The following is a 20,200-nucleotide window of genomic DNA, read 5'->3' on the forward strand; positions in this document are numbered from 1 at the left end:
TATGAAGGCCTGAAGAGAACACACCTTATAGGGTTGATTTTTGGAAGCGGTTGAAGCAAGCTATAGTCACAGACAACCCAGGTAATGTACTGTTCTGTATAAAAACCTCTAATCAGGGATTATACAGGGATAGGGATAATACACAGTGGGCTGGGTTGCTTGAGTAATGAATGCATGCACACTCTTTCTCTGAGAGAACTGCCATTTGAATTGAATTAAGAGTTCTTTTTCCTTTTTTTCCCAGTATTTGGTATATCTCTACTGCTGCTAACATAAGATGTGTCACTTTGTTCTCTGGTATTTTTGTGTGTTATGATCATCTCTTTCATCAGAATGAGGGATGGGGAGTGTACATAATTTTCTAAAGTTTGATTTTACAACACAGTAAATGTCCAGACACTGTGAATGAAACAGGCTGGCATTATTTTATCCCCTCCCCTTTTATTATATCTAGTCTATTTGTAAATAGTTTATTTTAAAGTAGTTTTTTCTCTTTTTCCATTTCACTCTTCTCTCATGTAATGTGTTTATGATGCCACATTGAATAATCATACCTTTTTCCAACTGTAGATTTGAAATGTTTCAAAAGATGTCACAGTAACTATATTCTATAGACATCAAAATGTTAAATTACTTTACCAAGGTAACTGAGGAGAGAGCAATAATAAAAATGAGGACTGAAAACCTTTTCCTTCCTCTATTCTCAGTGGTAACCTGTGGTACCCTGTAGTGCAGAGCCATGACACTGGATGCAGAAAAGCTGGGATATGTTCACAGAAGACATTGAACAAAACTAAAATCTTCTGTAATAGAAAGGAAATGAATGCCCTGACCTCTTTATACATTTATGCACATTTAATTTTATTCATAGGAGAAATTTCTCAGAACTCGATTCATTTGGTGCATAAACAGAGATTTAAGTGCCTTCAGGATGCAGACATTGTGGATAACATTGTCAGGGTTTTCTTTCTGAGCCCATACTCTTGATATTTGACTTTTATTTCCTTTTTCTTTTTTTTGAATTGGCTGTCCTTCATAGAGAACTAGTATAAGATAAGGGGACGGCTAGTCCTATGAAAATCCATGAATATGGGAAAATTACAGCTTACTATTAAAACAAACAACCTTTGCTGCCTTCTATATAAAGAATAAATCTTAGTTTAAGTACATAAATACTCAACTTTTTCACAGGGCTATCACTCATGTCTTTTTGCTAATTTGTATATTTTTACTACTTTCATATATTTTGCAACACATTTTTCAAGGTAAAAATTGGCATAACTAAATTTACCTTTGCAAAGATTAAATGTAAGTGGTTTAAAATGGGTAGTTTTTAGGGAACACCATCTGGTGCATGGTTATTAAAAAAGCCCGTGAAAATATTGCATGACAAAATTCATATGCAATTAAATTAACATAAAAACCTAAATTAACAAGTCAGTTCAAAATGCTGATTATGATTAATTTTGTCTGTAAGTTTGCATAATTTTGAATCTCTGTTATGACTCCTGGTGAGATGTAGAAGGGATTTTTGTAGGACACATAATATAGCAGTATTTGAGGGGATTAATAGTACTTGAGGGGATAAGAACCAATAGAAGTCACTCAGCATTTTGTCTATCAGGTTACCCTATTAATAAATATCTATAATAATGAAAGATTTGCAAAATTGGATTTTTGAGGAGGTTAAGTGGGATTTTTATAAGCTCACTTTTTATGAGTGACTTAGAAGTACTCTGAAAGTTGTGACAGATATGAAATTACAGTGCATTAATGTATTATTACTGATGAAAAATCTCAGACATTGCATTTTTTGTGACATTTCATATTTTTTTTGCACTATTTGATCAAGTTGCCCTGGTCACTGAAATCTCATTGCTTTATATCTGTGGTGAGTTATGAACAGTCCCTGTAGTATTAGACTGATTAACTTAATAGGAAGCTATGTGCAAAATAAGCAAAAATAAATAAATAACTAAACAAAGTGCACAATCCATCCGTCAGCATTCCCAAGACATTAAGTGAAGGACAGTATTGCAATTTCTTAGTGTCAGCAATTCTGGTTTTTTTTGACAAGGTGCAAACTTTGGTTTGACAGGGATAGTCTTCAAAGCGCTACAACAGTTAGCAAATACCTTTATATGTTTTGATTTCTAAGAAATCGAAGGTCAGTTGTTACAAACTGCTTAGGGAGACAGGCTGACAGGAAGATAAAGGGAGAATGCTCTAGGAGCTGAAAGATGGAGGCCTTCATATGTTCTGAGAGCAGCACGTTCTGGTAGAGAGACTAAAGGTGTGTGCAATGAGACGGGGCTGCTAAGGCAATGTTCATGAAACTACTAAAATTCTTCTTGCATGCCAGCCTAATCCCCCCTTGTAGCACAGACATTCTTCAGTGGTTCAGCATTTCATTCATGGTATTTACTGCATAAGTAAATTTTAGTGTGATCCTGTATATGTAAAAGCCTGATAAATGTCTGTCAATAGTTTCAAGGCAACTTTTAATAAGAGGGGAAAGATTTGATGTGTTCAGAAAAGATAACAATTAAACCAGGATAATAAATAGTGCTAGCAATTAGGTGAACATAAAGGGTGGGAATGACCCCACAGGAGTCCAGGCAAGATTGGGTGTCTGGTGTCACATAAGCACCCACATTATTTTTTTGACTCTATCTCCCTTAGATACAGGTCCTAGCACAGGCTGTCTCCCTTCCTTGGTCTCCTTTTTTCAGTTAATTCACCATAGAGGCAGCCTAGTCAACCAGTTTGGATCGACATTTTAGATGGCTGAAATGAGGCAAGAAAAGCCATGCCTAAATTTCATCCGTTCTCTTTCCACAGTCTTCTCCGCTCCCCACTCTGTTTTTCCATCTACCTATATGTAATGTCTATGTAGACTTAAAATGTAGACTTCAGCCCACATGTGCGTGTGTGTGTTTATGAACACATGTATAAGTGCATTTGTCTGACAGATTTTTCAAGGATGCAATTCTGTCTTTATGAAACAACTTTTACACTCTTTTCAAGTTCTCTTATATCCAGATGACACAGTATAATAACAATGGCCAGTCTTCGTGAGTGAAAATCCAGGGAAGGTCTTTCCACCTTCCAGCCTGCGCATTGGATTTTTTAGGTGAGACACAGTGTGCGCGGAACTGAGCCCACCCTTTAATCCTAAGGTTCATCTGCCAGGGCCAAGCGAGCTTGGACGGTGGCAGCGAGGTCCTTAGGATGTAGATGGGTTGCCTTTTTAAGGGCTAACAAGCTCCATCTGCCCGTAACCACTAGACCACCAGGGGCTCCCCAGATGACATATACCATGTATAATTGAATTAACATAAAAACCTGAATTAACAAGTCAGTTCAAAATGCTGATTATGATTAATTTTGTCTGTAAGTTTGCATAATTTTGAATCTCTGTTATGACTCCTGGTGAGATGTAGAAGGGATTTTTGTAGGACACAAAATATAGCAGTATTTGAGGGGATGACATGGTATATGTCATCTGGATATATGAGAACTTCAAAAGTAAGGTATCACCTCTATCCTTTTCCAAACAATTTAAGAATTCTGTCAGCAAATGTTTTAGCATTTCCCCAAATAGCAGCCTTCTCTCTGTGGGATCAATGGTTAACTGCTACTCACTGCTATAATAAAAATCTGTTGCCTATCCTCAGTGTTGCAAGTGTTGAGATCACATGAAGACTGAAAGATCACATCAACACATAAAGAGTTTGATGAATCTCTAATTAGCTGCAAGTGTTTTAAACACTGTGTTTTCCCCACAGCCCAGCTCAGAGGTGAAAATATACAGATCTAAATTAAATGTACAGGTTAAATACATGGGTAAAAAAAATATTTACAGCTCACAGGTAAAAATAAAACTCTTTCCCTTGCTCTTATTTTAATTGTCTTAGAGTGGAGACAATGCTAGGGTTGCCTAACCACTTTGGAGGAGGTGAGCACTGTTTTTAGGGTATCCTGATGGCTGCATTGTCATTGTGATTACACAAAAGTTTAAGATCAGGAGGGAGACCTCCTGCTTACCACATGGAAGACATTATTTACACAATTAAGATAAGTGATACATTATCTAAGATTGCATAGCCTATCCTCTGTAATTTAGTCTCATAACTCAAAGAAGGAATAGTGTTATAGGTATAGTTACTCCCTCTGAAAAAAAAAAAAAAAAAAAAAAAGGCAGCTCTGGTCCGTAATTTGTTTGTGGTATTTTTATAGCAATTTTGGCATGGTTTAATCAAATGGTACATTATCTTCAGCACTTGAAGTTAAAAAAAAAGGCAGGTATGACTCCAAACTCAGCAGGAATTGGCTACCCATGCAGTCAGAAGGAGCCAAGAGCCAAGACATCTGTTCTCACATAGGTAAAATCCTGTCTCAGAGGGAGGTGTGGGGTTTATAAGTGCTGAAGTCATTGGGAGCTGGAGGTGATGGATTTCTTACTCTTACTGAAATTACACACTTCTCCCTGTAAGACACAGAACTTGTGCCTAGGCACCTGTTGAGTTCTAAGTTCCACAGGAACTTCCAGAAGCAATGTGTTTTTCAGTTCTACTGGATTAATTATTCTTTCCTTCTGGTGGCAGCAGGACAAAAAAATCCTGAATTCAGTATTGTTCCAGGTGAAGAGATAAAAGAGTATGATAAACATCTGTAACATTTATATAAAGATTCATAAATAACACATGTTTATATTTCAGTTTTCATTATTTGACCCTGGATTCACAAAATATCCTACTTTTTGAAATGTGTGATTTCTGGAAAAATCGGTTTCACTTAATCCTTCCCACTCTGTCACCTCTCCATTCCCATTTCTGCACTGGCTGGGGTTCGTCTCTGTGTCTGTGGAGTTGGAGCTGTGATTTTAGCTGAGGCTCTGACAGTCTTTCTTCTCAGCAACTCACCTCTAAGAAGGTTACTCTTGGTCTCCTCCAGTTCCATGGACATGGTTTTGATCAGCTCATCTGATGCTGCTCAGTGTTCACTGCCAGAGCCAGTCAATAGTTTGGTTTTTACATAGAATTAAAGACGTTAAAACAAACGGTATAATTGTATGTTCAGTAGGTTGGAGGGTTCCTTAAAGAAAATGTGTCTCATACTTAAGATACCAAGAACAACAAATTTAAGTCCTTGATCTCATTTCAGACTCTTATGCTTTTAAAATTGGATACACTGGATACAATTCAATGTATTATGTGTGAACTTTAAGCATAAGCCCTTAAAAAACATCTTTCTTAATGCAAACCTTATACATGGACTGTTAACTTTGGTAAAATAAGCAAGTGGATCTGGTATGCTTTACAAAGTTTTGGACAGAGTCTCATTTATTGCATGACATACTTTCAACCTGCTAAGATCTGCTGGCTGCCCAAGGGAGGTGACGTTGTATTCACTGACATGTTGAAAAGAGCTATGTTTTTTCAGCAAACTAACAATTCAGGTCCTTATTTAGCTTATTTACTGCATGTGAGAGCTAAGCTTATCTACTTTTTTGGTGGTTGTTTGGGCTCTAAATGTCTCTTATTCCAATATGATAGAGCAGAAAAACTAACAGTCAATTATTTTTTAATACATTCTAAGCTTTGTGAGGTTTATTGCCTTTTTTTTTTGTTTTGATATTGTAGATCTATAATGCTTTTATTTCCTATTTTATTCCTCTGAAATGCAGGCTGTCATTTTTATTTGCTGAAGTATTTTTTTGCAACTTAATACACTTTGTTTTTTCAAATTGAAATGGTGCAATCCTTGGTATTCATATGGGAAATGGTTGTTTTCGACATCTTTACTCATTAGCTTTGGCCAGAGATGCTTGTTTAGCTTATTTGAAACTAGAATATGATCCAGAACTGCACATCCTGAAAGCTGCTGACAGGAAGAAATTTGTATATATATTTTTGGTACCAGTATCTAGGTAACACAAATTACAACAGATCTAGTGGTCCTAATTGCATAATAACTTTTTAAGGTCCTGGAAATTTCAGTTGAGCTACCTTGACCTCTTCAAAATTCATCACATTACCTGCTAGTGAGGATATCATGTAGTCATACCTCCATAGATACTAAGAAGTGAGAGGGCTTACAGGTTCCCTTCAAAAAAAAAAAAAGAAGAAAAAGAAAAAGATTAAAAAGAAAAAAAGGAGAAAGAAAAAGGAGAAGAAAAAGAGAAAAAGGAGTTCTGTCACAGCTATATTCTGATCCTGATACTCAGATCTACAGCAAGACCAACAGATTAGAAATCTCAATACAGTTTCAGCTCTCTTTCACATTACAGGAACCTGGTAGTTAATTCAAACACCTGAAAATCTTACCCTTGAAAGACCTTTGTTACAGAACATTTTCTTTTGGAATTGCAGCCTAGAGATGGGCAGATACTGTCATAAACTGTAATGTATGTGTACAACAAATAGGCCTTTTTATAAAGCAGTAATACTTAATTTTTCAGTTTAGAATTATGAACATATGCATCATACCTGAGCATGTGCAGACACTGTGCTAATATGATGTGGAATCTTTTCTAGATGAGGGGACTAGTATCTATCTTCTACGTTTTAGATTTTGTTTTAAAATTTTCATCAGTGGTCATGTGTAAAAGTGTAGGGGTTTATGTCCTTAAGAAAATATGTTGGAGAATCAATTACACACACCTTGATGACCTTCATCAAAAATAAATATAGTAACTGTGGCACAAAAGTGTATTGTGAGACAAAAGACCTCAAGGGTTTTGTGAAAAGGAATTCTATACTATTAGAACCAATGTAGTAATCCAAAGATGTCTCATAATTCACTGAAGAAAGTTTTGGTTTTCCCCTGGTCAATAGGGCGATTTGTTTTTCCCCCTTAGCAATGCTAAGGAGAGCAGATTTCAGTGTATCTCAAGAATATTTGTTGCAGTTAAAATTGAACTACTGGTAAATACTTTTGGAAAAAAATCATAGAAATACCATTATTCCAGTGGAGAAAATCATGTAAAGTGTTTAAAGACTTTATTGGTATATCATTGTGGAAAACATATTTTTGTTATTTTAGTTGAGAGTTTATCAAAATGTAATTGCTGCTTTCTAGAACAAAACAAAGTCAAATTATTTTGAATTTCCCTGTGGATCTCTCTCTTTCATTTTTTTTCCCTTCAGTTTTGCGATTTTTTTTTCAGCTGAAATTTTTCATTTTGAAAAACAACCACAGTTCACAGAATCACAGAATATGCTGAGTTGGAAGGGACACACAAGGATCAGATTCCAACTCTTAGCCCTACACAGGACCAAATCTAATCTACTGTAAACTGTAAAAAGATAAAGAAGATGTAACTCTACTAGCTAAATATAAACAGCTTCATGTTATGAATATGCAGTTATTGAGAATGTGTCTAACTTCAGGCTAGTATTCTTGACTAATTTATTCCTCAAACAGAGTTTGAAAATAAGAGTAAAGTAGAAACAGAGTTTACAGATCTACAGAAAGCAATTGCATTTTTAGTTTGAAAAATATCAGTGAAAGTGCTGGTAGTGGGTCACTTAAATTACAAATACCAATAGTGTAAATAAACATATGGACATCGAGTTTTAAAAAAATCCATCCAAAATATTCTGTGGATAACTTGACCATCATAGGAAAAAAATATAGAAAAAACTAAACCTCAAACCACACTGGTAACATGCATTTACATTATTCTTAATTCCTACATCAAATTTTAAAATTATTATCAAAAGCACAACTCTCAAAACATAAGGGACAAGAGAAAAGATGAGAAAAAAAAGACTGATGCTTTGCCACCCAGGAATTTGATTTTCTCCCCTCCCTCCCTCCCTTCCTCTCCTCCCCTCCCTTCCTCTCCCTCCCTCTCCCTTCCCCTCCTTCCTCCCCCTCCCTCCCCCTTCCTCTCCCTCCCTCTCCCTTCCCCTCCCTTCCTCCCCTTCCTCCCCTCCTTCCTCTCCTCCTCTCCTTCCCCTCCCTTCCTCTCCCTCCCTCTCCCTCCCTCCCTCCCCCTCCTTCCCTCCCTCTCTCTTTCCTCTCCTCTCCTCTCCTCTCCCTCTCCCTCTCCTCTCCCTCTTCCTCTCCCTCCCTCTCCCTCTCCCTCTCCTCTCCTCTCCCTCTCCCTCTCCTCTCCTTCCCTTCCCTTCCTTCCCTTCCTTCCTTCCCTTCCTTCCCTTCCTTCCCTTCCCTTCCCTTCCCTCCTCTTCATACTTTTTAAGTCAGCAAGGTCCCTTACTCTGTGTGACACTAATCAGACTTTATAGATTCTTTTTTTTTTCCATCCCTGATACCATAAACTGAATTCTGTTAATAATTATTTAGGTTACTGAGATTCTGAAACATTAATATGGCAAATATCCACATTTTATCTGTTACTGATGAACAGATTATATTCACTCTGAACCATCATTGGTTCATGGATCCCAAAGTCCTGCAGGCAGTGTGACAAATCCACATAATTTCCCTGAGTGCTGGTTGTGCATTTGAGTATCTGATTAGGTTGAAAGATGTGTTAAAGAAACATAAAAATCCTCATGTATAAAAATCCTCAGACAGCTCCCTATGGCTACATATCTCAGAAATCTCTGAGGCATTTTGTTATTCAAAGCAAAATTGCCAGTAATTTACACTCAATAAATTGGTTCCAGATCTGCCTGTTTCAGATGACATCATAAGGACAAGATTTTATGTGTGATTCCTTTACCTTTTTTCAAACTATTCTTTTTAAGAGATTTGCCATCACAAATGCAGATGATAGACTCCCTTGCTCTCCAGAGCACAAAAGAATGTGATAGATCAACAGTTCATATACAAGCTATGTTCCAATCAAATCAAATCATCCTTTTTTACAACTTTTTTGAAAAATAGGGTTCTACATTAATGGAAAAATCATGATATATATCATTCACAATGCATTAATAAAGCCTTCATTTGCTACAAACCACAAGGTCTCTCTAGAGAGTTACAATAATTTCTGATTTGTGACTAAAGAAAAGTGAAAATTAAGTCTTGTAGTAGTAAAGCCTTGACTGTATGGTTTAAAGTCCATTGCTCTTTAACACATTTACCAAAACAATAGTTTGTTGAAAACTGATTAATTTGGTTCTGCATATTTTTAAAGGCATCTATGAAGAAAGACTTATCTGCCTGAAAGTTATAAATCCATAGAAAAAAGCTGTTCAAAAAAATAACAACAGGAATTACAAATTAAAATGACAGTGTGAAATTAAGAAAATGAAAATTCAGACTGAAAGAAGAGAAATAATTTCATGTGGTGATATCAATTAGACTCGAAACTTGGAAACAAAAAAAAAAAAAGGAAATATTGAAACAAAAAAGGAAAAAAAGTACATCCCAGCACTGGGAAAAGGATAGTTTAAATAATGTAATAGTTCTTTTATATTTTGAACTTACTAGCTCTATGATTATGAATGACTGTAATTTTAGGAGAAAGAAGATAAAATGTGCTTTGTTCGGATGACAGTAGTTCTTAGGTGACTGCCTATGTATGTCTGAGAGAAAAATACTGCTGTGAAGTTGTTCATATATCTATACGTTCTACTATTTGAAAGAAAAATTACTTTCAGTGGAAATGCATTAAAGAGGTCCACAGACACCTATTGCTTGACTCCAGTTTTAGTGGCAGTTGCAGGATGAGGTCAACAACATCTTGTACCACTGGTACAAGCATGCTCTATGACCTGAAATCAATGAAGTATTGGAAACAGCAAACACCTCTCCTGTCCTTATCTCTTTGTTTAAAGGTAGCTGGTTATTTCTGTTGGTTTTGTGCCAACTGAGAAAATTCTGATTTTTCTGTTGAAATGTAAGTTTAACTGACTGTAATGCGTCCAATTTTGCCCTTTTTAATTATTTTTTTTATTTTATTTTTTATTTTTGGTTTCAAGAAAACTTGAGAATATGCAAGATCCAAATATATTTATGGATCTCAATATTTATATCCTCTATTTCCTTAATCTAGGGAAGTATAAATGAACTTTGCACCATTTTTCTAGTTATTGGCAACAATAGGTTGGTAGAAAATTTTTTCTTTCACAACATGTTGATAAGACTTACTGCTAGAGTATAATATTCTTGCCCTTTTTTTTCACCTGAGAAGTATTTGAATGTATTTGTCTTTTTATCCATATCACAACATTGCAACTAGACCTTTAATTGTTGAAGTGCTGCTTTACGGTGCTGCTTTATGGTGTTGCTCAGAAGTACATCAATTCTGTTAGACAGATCAGTGTATAAGACCCCTTCATTTGAAACAAAATTGATTCTACTGCTTCTTTATATGCTTACATAGGCTATCTTTATCTGTCTGAAGATATCAGGTGGAGTAGCAGTCCAAGTGTAAAACATTCTCCATCCTGTGTTCATGTAAAATATGTGAATAATGCCATATTTACATGTTACCAATTTAATTTTCATTTGAGATATCTTCCAAATATTGTAAATTATCTTTTTCTTTGTCAAAAATGCATTGAAATGCAGGTCTTTTAAAATAAATAAATAATGTGCAAAACCAAGTTTTAAATCAAAACATTAAAAGAGTAGTGAAGTATTTGTTCCCTAAAGGAAATTGTAATAGATTTGTGCCCTTCTTGTTCTGGAGAACAGGACATTTTATAGAGACTTAGAAGGAAATAAAACCAAATGCTGCAACTTTTGAATAGTGAAAAAGAAACTGCTCAAAACTAGCATGCAAATATGGTCAGTTGGTTGAAACTTCTGGTGCATAGTGTTAGATTATTCTGTTGTACAGGTAATTTATACAAATTATTTTTAACACAGTAAAAAGAACTACTATTGTTTAATTTCACATATTGAAGTTATTCTTTCCATGTAGAAAAGTCCAGGTTCTTTTTAGATGATGTAGCGGGTAGGCAAGGCTCTGGCAATGGGGCTTACAGGAGTGGTGCCTGTGAGAAGCTGCTAGGTGTTTCTTCCATGTCTAATAGAACCAATACCAGCCATATCGAAGATGAACCTGCCGCTGTCCAAGGCCAAGCCCATCTGAGGTGGTGGTAGCACTTCTGGGATAATGTGTTTAAGACAGGGAAAAAAGTTATTACATGGGAGCAATTGCAACCAAAGAGAGGAGTGACAATATGTGAGCAAAGCAGCTCTGCAGACACCAGGGTCAGTGAAGAAGGAGGGCGAGAAGGTGTTCCAGGCACCAGAGCAGAGATTCCACAGCAGCCTATGGTGAAGACCATGGTGAGACAGGCTGTTCCCCCGCAGCCAGTGGAGGTCCATGGTGGAGTAAGATCCATCTGTGGCCTGTGGAGGACCCCATACCAGACCAGATGGATGCCTGACAGAGGATGGGATCCCATGGGAAGTCCATGCTGTAGCAGGCTCCTGGAAGGACTTGTGGAGAAAGGAGCCTATGCTGGAGCAGGTTTGCAGGTTTGCTGGCAGGACTCGTGACTCCACTGGGGACCCTTGCTAAAACAGTCTGTTCCTGAAGGACTGCACTCCATGGAAGGGACCCACACTGAACTAGCTTGTGAATAACTTCAGCCCACAAAAAGGATTCATGCTGGAGACGTTCCTCACATTGGAGGACTGCCTCTCATAGGAGGAACCCCAATCTGGAGCAGGAGAGGAGTTAGAGGAGTATTCCCCCTTAGAAGGAAGGAGAGGAAGAGACGATGTGTGATGAACCGACCCTAACCTTCATTCCCTGCTCCCCTGTGCTGTTCAGAGGGAGGATACAAAGAAGTCAGGACTGAAATTGAACTTGGGAAGAAGGCACAAGGGGGGAGAATGTGTTATAAGATTTGGGTTTATTTCTCATTAATGTACTCTGATGTGACTGGTAATAAATTAACTTCCCCAAGTCAAATCTGTTTTGCCTGTGACAGTAACTTCTGAGTGATGCCTTCCTGCCCTTATCTCGACCATGAGCCTCTTTTAATTTTTTTTTCTCCACTGTCCAGCTGAGGAGGGGGAATAATAGGAGTGGCTTGGTGGACACGTGACATTCAGCAGACACTGCTTTATGGGGTTTTGTGGTATGGCCTTGCAGTCAGCAGCATAGCAGCAGTTTAATTAAACATCATTACATTGCCATTAATACCAGGTGATTACACCTCTTTAGACTTTTTAGGAAATATTGTTGACTTCTGGTAACAACAATGTAACAGACTTTATCATGAGGCCTTGTAGGAGGACAACATAGTTTTATTTTGAAAATTTTAAAATGTTTTATTTTAAAACAAAAAGATGCTTAATGCATTCTCATGCACACCTTCTCACAAGTAAAACACGTGTTTGGGCAAGTAGTCTGTCTAAGAGTCAAGGATTAAAGGGCGTGTACTGAGGTGGCCTGGCCAGAATGCTTCGTGATGGAGGACAAGAAGCAATGTCTATTGAGTCATTATCATCAGATTCTTCCTAGGTTGGCAGCCATGATAGTTTTGGATATCCTTTTTATATCCCTTAGGAGTTGACCTCAAATAGATTTTTTCTTTCGGTCCTGGTCAACCTTTCTGCATCATTTGGACTGATTAACTTTCCTTCATCTCTGTACCTTTGTATCTTAAGATGCCCATCCAATTCAGGGAGTGGGCTGACCTTAATTTTCTTTTCCTTAATTTTCTTCTCCTTAGTACACTGCATGTACCAGCACAGGGATATTCTTGATCTTCTTATCTAGATGACATAAACACTTTTTTTGTATATCTCTCTTCTGCTATTTTCATATCCAGACACTCCCATTGATTTTCCAGTCTCATTTCTGTTGCAATTCTTTGCAACCTTCAAGGACTAGATGACATGACGATCTGAGGTTCAATATGGCCAAGTGATGGGTCCTGCACTTCAACCACAACAATCCCATTCAGCACTACAGGCTGGAACAAGAGTAGCTGGAAAGCAGCTCGGGAGAAAAGGACCTGGGGGTGCTGAATATGAGCCAGCAGTGGGCCGGGTGTCCAAGAAGGCCAATGACATCCTGGCTTGTATGAAGAACAGTGTGGCCAACAGGACCAGGGAAATGATTGTCAAGTGCTGTGTCCAGTTTTGGGTCCCTCAGTTCAGGAAGGCCATTCATGTGCTGGAGCATGTCCAGAGAAGGACAACAAAGCTGCTGAAGTGTCTAGAGGCTAAGTACTGTGAAGAGTGGCTGAGGGAGCTGGGGTTGTTTAACCTGGAGAAAAGGAGGCTACATGGAGACCTCATCACTCTCTACAACTACCTGAAAGGAGATTGTAGCCAGGTGAGGGTTGGTCTCTTTTCCCAGGCAATCAACAACAGGACAAGACAACATAGCCTCAAGCTGCACCACAAGAGGTTTGGGTTGGATATTAGGAAGAATTTCTTCATAGAAAGTGTGATTGGGCGTTGGAATGGGCTGGCCAGGGAGAGGATGGAGTCGCTGTCCCTGAAGGTGTTTAGGAAAAGACTGGATGTGGCGCTTAGTGCCATGGTCTGTTTGGTAAGGTGGTAATCAGTCAAAAGGTGGTGGTCATGACTCAAAAAGGTTGAACTTGATCTCAGAAGTCTTTCCAATCTGAATCATTCTGTGAGTCTGTGACATTTTGGGAGCAACTTCAAAGTTGCACTGTCTCAGCTGAGGTTTTAAAACTACTGCTGGCAATAGAGTCCACCACTTTTTTGATGAAGGCCAAAGTCTTGATCCTTTCATTAGAGGGACCAGAAGAAGAAGGAGGTGACCATTTAAGGGGTTTTAGTGCATCATTGCACAAAGTAGGAAAACTACTAGTAGAAAAATATCCAGGATGACAGCTGATTTTTTAAAAGAAACAGGATTTGCAGGATCATTGGTTCCCTGAAAAGAGTTTTAGTGATTGGCAGTCTAAGATAAATGGGTACAGATAGAACCTTTTTTTCTGACCCATTGATTTTTTTTATATTTTTACATGTAATGGAAATCAGGAGATTTATGAAAAGGACCTCACATTTGTTAACCTTGTGTTAAGGATATTCATATATCATAGCATCCAGAAGATTTTACTAAGTTGATGAAAAATATATGCTATATTCTACAAAGACATGAAAATGAGTCAAATTAGTTAGATTTACATGTAATATGATCTCTTGTGACATACACCTTTGACCAAATACTATTAATAATGGTCTGCAGGATAATATGACATTAATAATAACAATTTAAAAGTCATCCCTTCATTGGAAGATGAAAACAAACAAAAAGTCTAAATAATAATAGTCTGCACAATGGAGTATAATTTTTCTTTAGTGAAGTATTTAATAATTTTAAGATGTGAGTATAGTCACTGCAGTTCCATTCCCCACATCCGTGAATCCACAGTTACAGTGAAAGAGAATATATGAAGGATACAATTTAACAATCCTTTAATACTATTTTCAACAAACTGCAAATACAATTGTAGAACTGTTCTATTTTTCAAATGACTTGGTAGGAGCTGCAGTGTGTGAGGGTATTATGACAGCATTGTCCTCTTTTACTACTAATCTGCAAAATTATAGTTAGAAGTTTGGTTTGATTAAGAAAAACAATACTAAACACCTACTCAAATAAGAACCAAACATTTGAGGTTATCTTTTTAATATATTCATTACTGGAAAGGGTAGACAAATGTCATACAAAAATATATTTAAAAAGCATTATATAGAATCAGCAGAGTTATATGTAGGTGTTCATATCTATTCTTTTGTGATATATTTTTTTCATAATTCTGGCAATTTATTTTAATGTGTATAGTGATACTTATGGAGAGATGATTTGCTACTTGACTGGGATATACTTAGCATATTTTTGGTACCTTAGAAACTACCTACTAAAAACTACCTATCAAAAACTATCTAACAACATTAATAACTCTTGTAAATTATACAGTTTCAACTGTCATAATTTTCAGAACATTTCAGTCAAAGCAGCACATTTTTCTATTTTTTTTTTTTATTTGATATGCAACTGACTGAAATTTCTGTTACTTCAAAATCTACTGGAGTTGTTGAGCTAATATGTGCTAATCTGAGACAGACAGAAGGCTATATATGGTAGGGCAATTTCACAGTAGAGGAGGGTCAGAAAGGATTAATAGTGTAATCCTACAAATATGTATTGTTTTAAAGTGTAATGTGAATTTAATGTAATGAATTTATTCAGATCAAATTAATTGCCTTTAAAATTGAGTGCAATTCTGTGCAGTTTTGGAGGAGTTCTCCCTTCACATTATTTAATTAACTGAGACCTGGAATGTAGATGTCCATTTCCAAGGCTCTAGGCATTGAAAGATCATAGAATCAGAATAGTTTGGGTTGGAAAGGATCTTAAAGATCATCTGGTTCCAACCCACCTCTGCCAGAGGCAGGGTCCTTCCACCAGACCAGATTAGTATTTACCACTTAATTCTTGTAATAAAAAATGTCTCATGGAAAATTTATTTATTTATGGTCTACAAGACAAATCTAAAATGACAGTATAAATAAAATTGGAAGACAAACTGTCACAGTAGCTACTATTTTCTTTTTCTGCATTTTCTGTTTTCTGTTTCTCTTTATCTTTGATTATGATTAAATGAACTTCAATTTTTGTCTGAATTTTTACAAAACAAAGGCTGAGCAAAGTACCATATCTCTTTCAAAAATTGATTTGAGCACCTTTGGTCTTCTGTGTGATTTGTAGGTGAAGACGTATGAGTAGGCAATCCAAATTATCTTTACATCTCCTCACAGTCTTGTTGCATATAAGGAGCACAATTCTTCTATATTTTTTTTTTCTCTCTCGGGCTCTCCATCTCCTTAAAATCTGTTTTTCAAATATATGTCTTCCTCTTTTAAGATAATTTATCCTAAATAATTTTTTTCCTGGAATTCATACCTTGAATGGCAGATCCTCAGAGGCAAATATCTCATTGACTTCTGTGATGAAAGGTCATTCTGTACATTTTCTTGGCATTCTCTCTTTTCATGTTTTAAAACAAGCTGTTAAAGCTTCTCAACATTGTTATTCTGAATTTGAGTTCTTTCCACCAAGATGCAATTGGAATTAATGTAACAGGGCTGAAAATATTATACAGTCATTGTCATGAATAAGTTCATTTCAGTGACTAATAACATCAGTGAAAAAAGAAACGCAAGGCCTACTTAGATTTTGTACATACACAAAACAGTAAAGTTTGGAGAAAGTTGGAGAGAGTAAGTATTAAATTATAATAGGAAGGATGAACAGCATCAGATTTGCCCTGGAGTTGTTAGAAAAGATGCCTTGCTATTTCTCATTTGCCAAATTGGTTCCTAAAATGTGCATAAATTAAAATATTTCGCTGAACTATCTTTTTATTGCTCTTTATTATCCTGTAAGAATGGAAAGGAATTATAGTTAACAATTTAAAAACACCGTGCCATTCAGAATGAAATCTTGCAACTACATGTAAAAAAATAGATGCTTGTATATTATGCTTTCTTTTTGGCAATCTTTTCCTATATAAAATATATATAAGCAAAATATTTACAGCCTCTCAGACCACTGCTAACTAAATCCTTTTCACAATTAAACATATCTTTTATGCTAACTGGATAAACCAGATAAATAACAACAAATATTAAAGAATTTATGCACGTATTACAAAGCCTCCTATGTACTGAGTAAGTGGCATATTCGGAATCTTAAATTATCTTTAACATTGAGAATCAGTAATGGAAAACAAAAATTCTACACTGGACAAGAGCTAGAAGCTTTCATTTTTTGAAGAGAGTTTTATTGTGTGACATGGGAAACAGGGATTTGGACTAATGGGAGAGCACAACTATGCAGCATCTATCTTTCAAGCAAGACACAATCTCACACCAACTCTGGTAAGGGTCAAGTGTTTATTATATGTCCATCAAGGTCTTTACCAAAGACAAGGAAAAGTCTTGTTCCCCTAAGTCATTCCTGTATTGACTGAGAACTGAACTGGAATTACACATGAAAAGTAAAGAGTCTGGAGGATGGTGGGCTCAGTTTGAAACTTTTGAACTCATGAATATCTTTGAATGGGCATACCTTATAGTCATTATACTGTAATATGGGGACAAAATACTATATAGTTCTGTAGTACATGGTTTTGGATTTAAATAAGTATGTATATCTACATATATAATAGTATAGGACACCAGTAGGTCAAAGGTATCTTAGTATGTCAAATTTTAAGACACTTTACTTGCCATATATTTTTTTAATTTACTGATTTGGGCAAGGAAGTCCTATTGCTTTCACTCTAAATCTGAAAAATATGCAAACACGGAACTGATAATTCCAGTGGAAATTCTTGGTTTGGACAACATTTGTAGACTTTACCAAGTGTTGGCTGTAGAGAAAATAAAAAATCCTTCTTTTCTGTTTACAGAGAATATAAACAAATAAACAAACCAACCAATCTTCCCTTCTTTTATTCTCTTCTTTGCTTTCATTATTTAGCCTTTGACATACTGAAGTAACTTGCCATATTATTTTTTTACTTCAGAGGCAAATTTACCCTTCAATTCCACTGGAAACCTAGAGCTGGAGTTTAAGTGTTATTAAGGTTATATGGCTCATCTTCTTGCCCCTTCCAGATCAGCTTCACAACTTCACAGAAAATCCTTTCACAGTTGGCCTCTGAAGGAGTATTAGAGGCAGAGTCCACTTCTTAATGCTTCCCTCAAGCAGTTGCTGACACTATTGCAGCCTTTGAGTTTCAGTAACATTTGCAGTGCAAGTTAGACTGAGGATTATTTTGACCTAGGGACCATGAAGAATTTTTTTGTGCTAAACTTAGATGTGCATGGACCTGACCTTATCTAATACTGTCTTTTTTATTGCTTTTTTTCCATAATTTATTTTTCACTCTAGCAAGCTCTTCTAACAAAGTAATTTTGTATGTCCTTTCATATGAAGAATCTTCTTGCTGCCTAGCTATCGTTATGTTTCCAAGAAACTAAATACAGAACTCAGTGATCATATGATACTGTCACATAAAACCAAATGAACCCCAAAACTCTTTGTGAGGCATCTTTGACAGGACATGTTCACATCAGGATTCTACTTAAGATCAGAGAAGCACTTTTGAGATCAATGTCCTGGTTAGTTCCCAATCTCTGACACTGTTGGTGTCATAGAGGTATGTGTTGGTGACATGGAGCAGGCACCGTTGCGCACAAGTGAGGTTCCTTTTAGATGAAATTAAAAATTAACCTGATCATGTTAGGTAAGATCTGCCTACCTCAGGCACCCTGGCTATTTAGAAGCATTTGGTTCATGGAACCAAAGCGATTTTAGAGTAATCATCACTGAAATGTGTAACATTGACATCAGGTCCACAGCTCCACTTTTTAGCTCTACTAACCTTCTCCACCCATGTACCACTGCTTGGTAGTTGTAAAAGCAGTGGATTGCCAGCCAGCAGTGTCTATTGTAACACCAGAGAAATATGCAAGTCCAATGAAGTTGCCAGAATTGTTGCTGTGCAAGAGGAGGCATCAAATTTCTTGTTACTACAGCCATAGCCTGGTTATATGGATTGCCTCAAACTTGGGTCTATACTATAGGAATTTAGGGATCATAATCAATGGTTGAGAGTAACAGTTCTATAAATGTTTGAATGCTGCTATCAATAATAAAGAAATTATTTTCTCCCTGGAATAATGTAGATTAGATCTAGATATTTCATTTGTAAATACAGCCCTTGAAATACTGTGAAAAACATTTCATAAGCACAAAAGAATAAGGAAATTAATATTTGCAGATTCCTGAGAGGCTGTTACTAAATATAGTGAGTAATGTGCATGTATTTGTTAAACCCATCTAGGCTTCTCAGATGACTGTTCTACAAATTAGAAAATCAAAACATCTATGGGTAGTTAAGGTAATGTTCTTTTCAGGGTGTGATTCTATCTACAAAGTTCTGTCTAGGTATCTATATAGACCAGTTTAAAATGGCTTAAGAAAAAGTCTTCCAGATTTCCCACCAGGATACAGCTTTGTAATTGAATGTATAGCATTCTGAGATTGTTTTACAAGTGATTGGCATTCTTTAGACTGTATTTATAACACAGCTCTGGTAAAAAAAACAAGTATAATCAAATTAGATCCTGAGTAAGCTAATTTTCTTTCTCAGCCACTGCAGTGCATTTGTAATTCTCCTTACTATTGACATAGTGTTGTCATGCTCAGGCATACATCCCATAAAACCTTACTGACAGCTCTAACCTGTGTTTTATTTTTTCTTCCTCTTAACCACCCTCATATAAAACCCTTATGTCCAATGTGTATGTGCTTTGACTCCGGACACAGTTGCATGAGATATCGACAGACTATTACAATTGGTGAAGATATGGAAAGAAGCATGACTTTGCTTTAAAGAAGACTTTTTTTCCTGTCCAACTTGTAGTGAAAATGAAACCATCATTTGGATTGCCGAGATGAGCCAAGCAACTATTAGATGTTGCCTTGCCACACAGAAGAGGATTTTATTTACCTTTGCATGTTCTTAAGACAGCACGGATTAGGCAGAAGCATTTGAAATCTTCAGGCATTAAAATATCTTGAGGATATTGGTAGAGGTGAGTGCCAAATAAATGCCCCTCTAACATAAGTGACATAATGCAGTGATTATGAACACTGCCCATCTGTGCAGTGGTCATGCTTCAAGTGTTCCAGTTTGCATATGAGAAGTCATGACATGTTCTTATTGCAAGCATGAATGAATTATTATTAATGATATGGAAGCAGAGATATTGCGTGTCTTTCTCAGAATTTTCCTACATCCTACTAAAATAGCTACTAAATCACATATAGGAAGAGAGCACCTCAGCTGTGCTGATCCTGCTGCTTGGTACAGGCTGGAACCAAAGAAAGCAGTATGGAGAGCTCAAAGTGTCACAGGTGGACAGGCTGAAAGTATTGCTATAGAAAGTCTTAGGAAAGACAAATATATTTTGTCAAAACATCTCACAAAGTGACTGGATTAGTCAAAGTAACAGAATTCCAAAGCAGCTGTGCTGGTCCATCTGCTTGTGGGTTGACTTTGACAGGTTGTAATTGGGTTTGAATGGCCGGGTTTTGGTAGCAGGGGGAGCTAAAGGAGTGGCTTCTGTGAGAAGCTGCTACAAGCTTCCCCCATGTCTGGCAGAGCCTATGCCAGCCAGCTCCAGGATGTACTCACTGCTGGGCAAGGCTGAGCCAATCAGGAATGATAGTAACATCTCTGAGGTAACATATCCAGAA

At 36.7% G+C, this 20,200-nt stretch overlaps 1 long non-coding RNA gene across 5 annotated transcripts in view; it reads left to right on the forward strand.

Moving 5' to 3' along the window:
- LOC126640496 (uncharacterized) overlaps positions 1-20,200 on the forward strand; it is a 63,814-nt gene that overhangs the window by 18,219 nt on the left and 25,395 nt on the right. For 4 of the 5 annotated variants that reach the window (XR_007629073.1, XR_007629075.1, XR_007629077.1 and 1 more), the window contains exon 3: positions 19,268-19,536. The exons of the other annotated variant lie outside the window; for it this stretch is intronic. This is a non-coding gene — a long non-coding RNA (uncharacterized LOC126640496). The remainder of the gene's footprint in view (positions 1-19,267; positions 19,537-20,200) is intronic. 5 annotated transcript variants of the gene reach the window in all.

The sequence above is a fragment of the Myiozetetes cayanensis genome, unplaced genomic scaffold, assembly GCF_022539395.1.
Source record: "Myiozetetes cayanensis isolate MyiCay16 unplaced genomic scaffold, myiCay2020 scf2-11, whole genome shotgun sequence".
Lineage (NCBI taxonomy): Eukaryota > Metazoa > Chordata > Aves > Passeriformes > Tyrannidae > Myiozetetes > Myiozetetes cayanensis.